The following is a 10,551-nucleotide window of genomic DNA, read 5'->3' on the forward strand; positions in this document are numbered from 1 at the left end:
ACACTTTTCTCCGGAATTATTAATTGTATTTACGATCCAGCTAAACTCACAACTTACATTTTGCATCACGTTAACGTTACTAGATTAGAATCAGTATGGGCGTTCCTAAGCTGCAATTTCTAATTCGAAGTCTGAATACTAAAACGACTAATGTACGCTGTTTAATTTCAAATTATGCGCCGTGAGCGCTCAAAGTCGACTGATCTCTTGAAAACGAATCATCTGTAGAATCGAGCTTTCTGGTCGAATTATCGACTTTCGCGACTTTATGTGTCCATTCGCTCATATCTCTACTTGACATACGAAGTCCGAAAAGGGGAGGAAGTGGGTGTTTGTGTGTTGTTATTGTCAAACAATGGCAAGTCGCTCGTACATTGGGGGTGTATGATCTCATAAAAAAGGATTTGAATCGTTTGAATGGTATCGTAATTTTTCTCCTCTGCAATAAATTTTTCATTGTGTCATGCGTATCTGTGTCACATAGTGACAGGACTTGATTATCTTGGCGAGAAAAGAATTTTATTGTTAGAAACCAAGAATTGGGTGTTAGTTTTCTCCGTTGTTTATCTGACTGCATGTGTGAACTTTAATGTTTGTTGAAGGCTAATTACTTTTGTAGGTTGTGCCATGCCGGCAGCGGCTAAATTAAGGAAATATGAAGAACATAACGTACGCAGTTTGAGAAACAAGATGTTGAAATCTGCATGTGGATAGACAGTACAGTATTGTAACACTTCGCAGACGTGAACAAGTTGTCAGTATAGCTCTGTTGCAGTATATGTTGTAATGTTGAATTGCAGTGCATACGGACTCCCACTGACAGTGAAGTCAAGAAATATCAGTATAGGGCTGTAATTATACTAAGCGTGTAAATACTCGGAAGAAGTGCAGATTACAATGTCACCAAGACCTGGTATGCCTCCAGGCACGAGTACTGACGCACCACCATCACCGCCTCCCAATGAACCGCCGTCACCAAGACAGATGAAATGTGCTGAAGGGTTGCCAGAGCCTCCTGGTCTAAATGACGTTGAGATCATTCTCAGACCTAATCGTACCTTAATGGGAAGGAATTGCACAGTCGTTAAATCATTAAAATTGAGAGCTACACGTTACCTGCGAACAACGATTAATGCTTCAAGTAAGTGTTTTTATCGTATTCTGTGATTAATCTGCTCGGCATGCAAAGCGTTTGTAATGAAGTTTAAAGTCATTGTAGAGAATTAGTGTGCCGTAATTTTCCTTACTGTAATCTACTGTTAGTTGCGAGTTTGTTATATGCAGTATGTGCTTGTTTCGTAACTACGTATGAGGGATAGTAATGTATAAAATTTTGCGGGCACTAATATTGCACTAGTTTGTCTTGGTATTACTGTGTGTGTGTTTGAGAGACGATGGGTCGTATCTAATACAGATTGTTAGATATCTAAGTGAGCCCTCATTTGTGAATTAAAGGCTTTCTTTTACATCAGTACATTGCCATTTCGTCTGCCAGCCTACAATCATATGGTGTGTATGTTTTCATCTCATGTTGCACAGGTGGACTCAGGCTTTATAGCAAAACATTTTTGTTTGATTTGCTCCCAAGAAAGTGGCAAAGAGACTCAGACAGCAAAGTATTAGGAAAGTAAAGTCATTGTGAAGTACCTGGTGTTAAAATTGGGTAAGCATATACAAGACATAAGATTGAGTCTCTCTGATTTGTTTGTCTTCTGGTAATGTAGGCTTTGACTCATTCCACATCCTTGAAGGTTCTCTGCCTATGATTCTATGGAACACACTGAATGAGTAAATGGGTCATTCCATGTCAATTCAACCAATTTGAGAAAATGTTTTAGCTGATAAGTCTCAGATTTGGCTGAAATTTAGCGCATCAATGCTACCAAGTGGGGAACACTCATGTACAAAATTTTAAGTTCCCCTGCCAATTAGTTCCAGAATTATGGCTTGTGAAAGAAGGTGGCGTGACCCGGAAATTTCAACCCGCATCTGGCAATCTATCTTGAGACCCAACTTCAGGTCGTAATAACTTTGGAACTATTCTGCACAGTCCAGTGAAATTTTTACAACCCGGTAACATCCACTTAGAGAACACACTCTATGAATCGAAACACCAACAACATATTTCTGGGGGAAAATAAAAAATTTTCAAAATGTGATTAAAAAATGTAATGTGCCATATCCACATGCCAGAAAAAAAGTAGCTCTTCTTACCCTTGCACCTTCCAGCTGGTCTATTGACAACACTGCAAAGGAATTCAATGTTATATATGGTAAAGCAAGCTAGGAAAATAAAAGCAACCAAAGGAGTGCTTCCACAACTTCAGCAGGCTCAGGGTAAGCAATTGAGTTCAGAAATAAAGGTGCTAGTGTTGGAGTTTTATGAAAATAGTGACTACAGCCGAATAATGCGTGGGAAAAAAGACTATGCAACGGTGAAAATGGGAAATGTACGTGTACAGATGCAAAAAAGACTGTTGCTATGCAACATATCAGAACTATATCTAGAATTCAAAGAAAAGTATCCCAATACCAAAGTTGGTTTATCATCTTTTTTCAATCTTTGGCCAAAATGGATTGTGCCTGTAAGTGCAAGGGGCACACACAATGTTTGTGTATGAGAGACCCATCAAAATGCTAAGCTGATGTTTGCTGCTATAAAGGATTCTAGTCTGGATTACAAAGGTGCAATGAAGCTTCTAGAGTGTGACTTCAATTCCTACCAGTGTATGATACACAATTGTAAAAAGTGTCCAGGTAAGGCAAATCTTGCAGAACACATGAATAACAAACTGTATGGTGAACTTATGGATCATGATAAACTTGTTTCTTATAAACAATGGACACACATGGATTGCACAAGTCTTGAAACAAAGCAAAGTAGAGTGGAAGATTTTGTTGAAATGTATTGTCAAAAAATGGACATACTGACCACACATAGCAACAGCACAATCGGCTTATCTCCAGTTTTGTAAGGATAATTTGAAACAAGATGAAATTATAGTAATACTAGACTTTTCTGAAAATTATGCATTTATAGTTAAAGATGCCATCCAAGGATATCATTGGGACAACAGTCGAGCAACCCTCCAGTCATTTGCGATTTACTATAGAGGTGAATCAGGTGATGTGTCTGTCATGAACCTGTGCGTTTTTAGTGACTGTTTAATTCATGATGCCATTGCAGTTCATGCCCACATTCGCACTGTCATGGCATATGTGAAAAACAAGCTGCCTCGCATACATTTTGTGAAATACTTCAGTGATGAGGCAGCTAGTCAGTACAAAAACTGTAAAAATCTCAAAAATTTATGCACGCATTACCATGATTTCCAGATTCACACAGAATGGAATTTTTTCACAACACGTCATGGTAAAATGTATGTGATGGTATTGGTGCTACCATTAAGCGCATGGCATCACGGACTAGAACTACAATGATCCCAACATACCTCTCTGGGACGGGCACACCCAAATTTACTTATAGGTCTTTGATGACTCTTCACCCAAGATAATATGGTGCACACTTCCTGCCAAGAAATTCTCAATACAGTCACATATTTCTCTTGATATCTCATATGATCATGCTTTTGCTAATAAGTGCAGGTGTGGTACTGAATCAAATGCATTTTGGTAATCAAGAAATAATGTACCTACCTGATTGCCTTGATCCATGGCTTTCAGGATTTCATGTGAGAAAAGTGTGAGTTGAATTTCACATAAGTGATGTTTCCAGAATCTGGATGATTAGTATGGAGATGATTATTCTGTTTGAGATACCTCATTACAGTTGAGCTCAGAATATGTTTTGTTGTCCTGCAACAGATGGATGTCTAGGATACTTTACGATGTTTTTGTGAATCACTTCTGCCACTCTTTTGTAGTAGATGGGTTTGACCCATCTTTTCTTCCAACTTCTGCTAGTGGTTTTTGTGTTACAAGGATTTATGCTATCTTGTGGTAAAAAGAGGGACTAACTAAATTGTTGTTTCAGTATAGACTCAGATGATGATTCCTTTGAGCCCTGTAGTTTTTTTCAGTTTTAGTGATTTCATCTGTTTCTCAACACCACTGGCACTAATATCACTCAACTTTCCAGTGGTGCAAGAATTAAATTGGGGAACTACCCCATAATTTTCTTTTGGGAAGGAATATCAGCAAATGGAGTTTAACAATTGTGCTTTTACTTTGCTATCCTCAATTTCAGCCCCCATCTTGCTCACGAGTGTCTGGCTTTATGTAGGACTAGAATTTCTTCCGGTTTTGAGAGATGTCATTTGATAATATTCTGCTATGGCTCTTCTAAGGCTTTATGTCATGGTATCTTGACATCCAAATGCATTTCATTTAGCATCTAACTGTATATAGCCCTATGCTTGGTTTTACACCTAGCATGCAATAGTCTTTCTTTAGAAATTTCTTTACAATGACTATACAATGAAGGACTCTACCATCATGAATTTGTGTTCTAGGTACACATCTGCTCAGGGCATGGTCAACTATTCTTTTAAACATGAGCCATAGTTATTGTACATGCTTCTCTCCTGAAATAAGTTTTTCAACTTTTTTATTGAGATATGACGCTGTCTTTTTATTTAGTTTGCTGACTATATAAGTCAGTGTACTTATATAGTTGCCCTTTGTACGTTGGTAATCATAGTTGCTACAACTGTCTCATGGTCACTGATACCAGTTTCTATGTGAACATCCTCAAAGAGGTTGGATTTGTATGTTGCTAGTACATCCAGTTTATTTCCATCATGAGTGAGCTTCTGAACAATCTGTTCTTTGAGAAGGCATTTAATAATGTTTTGCAGAATGCCTTGTCATGCCCATTACTTACAAAATTAATTTTCCTAATTGATTGTTGGATGGTTAGTCTCCTCCAGTGATGATAATATGATTGGAGAAAGTGTGTACTATGGAACGTAGGTTTTCTCTAAAGTTTTTGGTTATATTTTGTGGTGATTGATAGAACGATCCGATTGTAGTTTGTGTCCAGTCTTGATACTGGGTACTGCTCAACAGACCAGCAGACAGTCGTTAAAATTTTCCCCAAATATCTCATTGCTGTCTAAATTTTTGTTTTTTCTGTGCCTAGTATGTGAACTCCACTGATTTTTAGGTGTGCTTCAAACACTGGCACTTTGCTGCAGATGTGTTGGCAGTTAATTACTGAAATGAAACGAAATGAAATGAGTGTATGGCATTGTTGGCCAGGAGGCTCCATCCACTAAGGGTGGATGGTATTTCTTTGGATCATATACTGATGCTTCAGAGTTGTCATTATGCAATCTGGATAAAAAGTCACCTAATCTAAAAGAAGAATCATGTGCTCCCCATACACTTTCAGCTACCTGGATAGCAGCCTTTGATGTGTAGTGCACTTCTGACCCATTTATTGGGGCCTTTCAGCTCTCAGTCCTATGACACAAGTCCAGGAAGTTGCAGCCTAGCTTGTCAGAGAATGTTTGAAGTCTCTGGTTCAACCCTTTCACTCCACCCAGATCCAGGGAGCCACAAACAGTTCTGGGGACAATGCTGTAAATTGTGAGTTACATTGAAACCCCCTGAACAAGACTGATCTTCTCAACCTGCTCTGTCAGTCTTTGGAACAATCAAAGTATGACTTCAAAGCCTGACAGCAGGCATCTTTTATTCCAGTGTGTGCCACAAAATTTGCAGTTGGTTGTACCCTGTGCCCCTCAGTGGCTTCCTTAGTCAACATTGAGTGAAGTCCCCAGGAATACATACTGAATACACTTGGTGTCCTTCCAGTCCCTTGCTGCCAGTTCCCTAAGGGGGTGTCATTATTCATCCTAATCTTGTATGTTTGCCTCCTCTTGATACAGCAGGTTTGCCAATAGGGGAAATGAGTCCTGCTAGCTCAGTCAGGTTCAGTGAAAGCCAAAACCTCAAACTTGTTGGTTAGGGGATTGGTATAATACCTCGAGTTCTCCCTGGTCCCTGTCTCCTTTGTACAGGGTGCCTAGCCTACCACTAATGCCCGTGACACTGTCATGTGGATGAGTGGTGACAGATCCTGTACTTCTCATAGAGGAGACAAGATCCACAGAAGAGGATAATGCTTAATTCTCCCATTACCAAGATTTTTCACACCTCTATTTTACCAAACGGGGTATTTGGACTACCCAAAAAGGGTTTTGTGTTTTATTGTAATATTTGTTCTCAGTTTTTGTTATTTCCATCGAATGGGTTTATTTAGTATTGAAAAACAGCTTTTCAGGTTATTAGAAGTATTTAATCAGATCACAGATACAAAGTACAAAAATTTTTTTGTATCTTTCACTAAATTCAGTACTCAATGAACAGAAAATTAATAACCTATGTACCTCAACAGTTACTGCAGTAAAATAACAAGACTTTTTTTCAACTTTTCAGTCAAGTACACTTTTGCACTGCATGCACTTCACAGTAACAGTTTCTTCTCTGTGTATATTACAAACAGGTTTCTTGCATATTACACAACAGAATCTTGTTTTCCAATCTTCGTTTCTCTTGCAATCTTGACATTGTTGTGGCATTGGTAACTTGGAACACTGGGTCTGGATCACTGCTGTAGGAATTGCAATACCACAAGCTTTCAGTGCATCTTGTACATCTTTATGAAGACGGTTGATATTTTTGGCTCTTTCTTCCATGTTGCCTTTGCCGACTCCAAATGCCAGTTCAGTAGTGAAGCGTTTACGTCGGCTTTGGTTATTCTTCTGCCATTCAGGAAATTTTTGAGTGTACAGAATATATGCATTTAGTGCTGCAATATCTATCATTTCCATGACGATTTTTAGTGGCCACCACCTCGTTCCCCTAACACAACTGTATTCTCTTGTCATTTTATCTCCATTATTTACAGCACCTTTGGTTTTGTTGTAGTGCAGTATGATTTCGGGTTGGTGTTCACTTCGTTCACCACTCACTTGTCTCTCATTATGCTGAGTAGAGAGTAATATTACTGCCTTTCCCTTCTTTGGAACATAGAAACTAGGGTCAAGTCATTTGCGAAACCAAACATTCAAGAGTGAACTTCTCTCTTTCTGTTTGGCAATAATCTCTTTCTTATTGGAACGCAAGGTACCAACCAATGTTGTGTTTCGTTTTAGTAGTTCAGCAGCCACTGGAAAACTGGTGAAAAAATTATCAGTTGTTACACCATGACCGTTATTCAGAAATGGTTCCATCAGATCCAAAACAACACTCTGTCGTTGATTCACTTCCCAAGTATTGTCCACCATTCCTGTGTAAATTTGGATCCGTAATAAGTAAGATGTCTTCACATCAGCACAAACCCAAATTTTAATGCCATACTTTCTAATCTTGCTCTTCATATAAACCCTAAAAGGGCAGTTTGCTCAGTACGTTGCTAATTGTTCGTCAGTAGTCACGTATTCATAACGATAGAAGTTCTTGCACAGATTAGACTGAAATTTGTCGAACACTACCCTGATGGCTTGTAGCTTGTCCTTGGTTTCTTCAATTCTCTGTGCTCTTGTCTCTGTTGTCAAATCGCAAGAATTTCAGTATAGACAAAAATCGGTTTCTTGACATGGCAGCAGAAAAGAATGGTTAACATTACCTCCCCACAGATCGGAAGCACTTGTGCAATGTCCATGGGTTCGACCAGCTCCTATTAGAATTGCTAATACAGTGTGCACTTCAGTTGCATTTATATCTTTCCATGTCGTTTTGTTCGAATAATAAGCTGCATTCCACAAAGAAATTACTCGTTTGGCTTCCCTGTTTGTTTCTTTTATAATGATGCTCATGATTTCCGGTGAGATAAATAATAAAAATGACTCTGTTATTGTTTTGATTGTTTTTCCATCAGTCACTGAGCCAGGTGTTATGTTCAAAATGTTGTGACGTCGATGCCGCCCACCTTTTGGTGGTTCACTAGAAAATTGTAGTCCACTTCTAGAAACAAACCAATCTCCAGTGTCTTCGTCTTCTTCTTCATAACAAATAAGCATGGTTTTAGAAAGCATCTCTCATACAAAACTCGGCTTGCCCTTTTCTACATTATATACTGAGAATTATGGATGAAGGGCAACAGGCAGATTCCATATTTCTAGATTTCTGAAAATCATGTCACATGGTGCCCCACGGCAGGCTGTTCATGGAGGTAGGGCATATGGAATAAGTTCAGAGATATGTGAGTGGCTCAAAGACTTCTTAAGTAATACAACCCAGTATTTTGTCCTCGACAGTGAATGTTCGTCATAGACAAGGGAAATGTGATAGGACTGCTGCTGATATTCTCTATGTACATAAATGATTTGGTGGACAGGATGGGCAGCAGTCTCGGTTGTTTGTTGATGATGCTGAAGGTGTCCAAGTTGAATGACTGTAAGAAGATACAAGACGACTTAGAAAAAATTTCCAGTTGGTGTGATGAATGCCCTAAATGTGGAAAAATGTAAGTTAATGCAGGTAAATAGGAAGATCAAACCTGTAATGTTTGGATCTAGTATTACTAGTGTCCTGCTTGACACAGTCAAGTCGTTTAAATATGTGGGCATAACATTGCAAAGTGACATGAAGTGGAATGAGCATGTGAGAACTGTGGTAGGGAAGACGAACGGTCAGCTTCGGTTTCTGGGGAGAATTCTAGGACAGTGTGGTTCACCTGTAAAGGAGACCACAGATAGGCTGCTGGTGTGATCTATTCTTGAGTACTGCTTGAGTGTTAGATCCGTACTAGGTCAGATTGAAGGAAGACATTGAAGCAGTTCAGAAGCGGGCTGCTAGGTTTGTTACCAGTAGGTTTGAACAACATGTAAGTGTTACTGAGATACTTCAGGAATTCTAAGGGGAATCCCTGGAGGAAAGGCAATGTTCTTTTTGAGAAACACTATTGAGAAAATTTAGAGAATTGGCAATTTAAGCTGACTGCTGAATGATTCTACTGCTACCAACATACATTGTGTGTAAGAACCATGAAGATAAGATTGAGAAAATAATGCTCATATAGAGCCATATAATCATTTTTGCCTTGCTCTATTTCCAAGTGAAACAGGAAAGGAAATGACAAGTAGTGGTAAATGTTACCCCCTGCCATGCAAGACACTGTACATTGCGAAGTATCTGTGTAGATATAGATCTGTGCTGTATCACTGAAAAGTCTTCAGAATCAATTCTGTATTTTTGGACTTTAGTGAACAGCCTACAGTGCGATAGTGTTGAAACTTACTAGAAATCTAGGACTATAGAATTCCCTGTTGACCTGTATCCATGGCACACTGAATATAATGTGTGAAAAGGGTGAGCTGTGTTTCATGCTACATCTGTATTGGGTTATGGATAGTAAGCTAATTCCCTCTCCCCCTCCCTCTCCCCTTCCTCTGTCCACCGTCCCTCTTCCCTCCACACACTCCCTCTCCCCCACCACACTCTCCCCCACCACACTCTCCCCCGCCACACTCTCCCCCGCCACACTCTCCCCCGCCACACTCTCCCCCGCCACACTCTCCCCCGCCACACTCTCCCCCGCCACACTCTCCCCCGCCACACTCTCCCCCGCCACACTCTCCCCCGCCACACTCTCCCCCGCCACACTCTCCCCCGCCACACTCTCCCCCGCCACACTCTCCCCCGCCACACTCTCCCCCGCCACTCTCTCCCCCGCCACTCTCTCCCCCGCCACTCTCTCCCCCGCCACACTCTCCCCCGCCACACTCTCCCCCGCCACACTCTCCCCCGCCACACTCTCCCCCGCCACACTCTCCCCCGCCACACTCTCCCCCGCCACACTCTCCCCCGCCACACTCTCCCCCGCCACACTCTCCCCCGCCACACTCTCCCCCGCCACACTCTCCCCCGCCACACTCTCCCCCGCCACACTCTCCCCCGCCACACTCTCCCCCGCCACACTCTCCCCCGCCACACTCTCCCCCGCCACACTCTCCCCCGCCACACTCTCCCCCGCCACACTCTCCCCCGCCACACTCTCCCCCGCCACACTCTCCCCCGCCACACTCTCCCCCGCCACACTCTCCCCCGCCACACTCTCCCCCGCCACACTCTCCCCCGCCACACTCTCCCCCGCCACACTCTCCCCCGCCACACTCTCCCCCGCCACACTCTCCCCCGCCACACTCTCCCCCGCCACACTCTCCCCCGCCACACTCTCCCCCGCCACACTCTCCCCCGCCACACTCTCCCCCGCCACACTCTCCCCCGCCACACTCTCCCCCGCCACACTCTCCCCCGCCACACTCTCCCCCGCCACACTCTCCCCCGCCACACTCTCCCCCGCCACACTCTCCCCCGCCACACTCTCCCCCGCCACACTCTCCCCCGCCACACTCTCCCCCGCCACACTCTCCCCCGCCACACTCTCCCCCGCCACACTCTCCCCCGCCACACTCTCCCCCGCCACACTCTCCCCCGCCACACTCTCCCCCGCCACACTCTCCCCCGCCACACTCTCCCCCGCCACACTCTCCCCCGCCACACTCTCCCCCGCCACACTCTCCCCCGCCACACTCTCCCCCGCCACACTCTCCCCCGCCACACTCTCCCCCGCCACACTCT

At 42.8% G+C, this 10,551-nt stretch overlaps 1 long non-coding RNA gene across 1 annotated transcript in view; it reads left to right on the plus strand.

Moving 5' to 3' along the window:
• Positions 1-283: 283 nt before the first annotated feature.
• The window catches only part of LOC126162124 (uncharacterized), a 19,706-nt gene continuing 9,438 nt past the window's right edge, over positions 284-10,551 (plus strand). Inside the window, exons 1-2 of the long non-coding RNA XR_007535024.1 lie at positions 284-420; positions 620-1,141. This is a non-coding gene — a long non-coding RNA (uncharacterized LOC126162124). The remainder of the gene's footprint in view (positions 421-619; positions 1,142-10,551) is intronic.

This window comes from Schistocerca cancellata, chromosome 2, assembly GCF_023864275.1.
Source record: "Schistocerca cancellata isolate TAMUIC-IGC-003103 chromosome 2, iqSchCanc2.1, whole genome shotgun sequence".
Taxonomy (NCBI): Eukaryota; Metazoa; Arthropoda; class Insecta; order Orthoptera; family Acrididae; genus Schistocerca; species Schistocerca cancellata.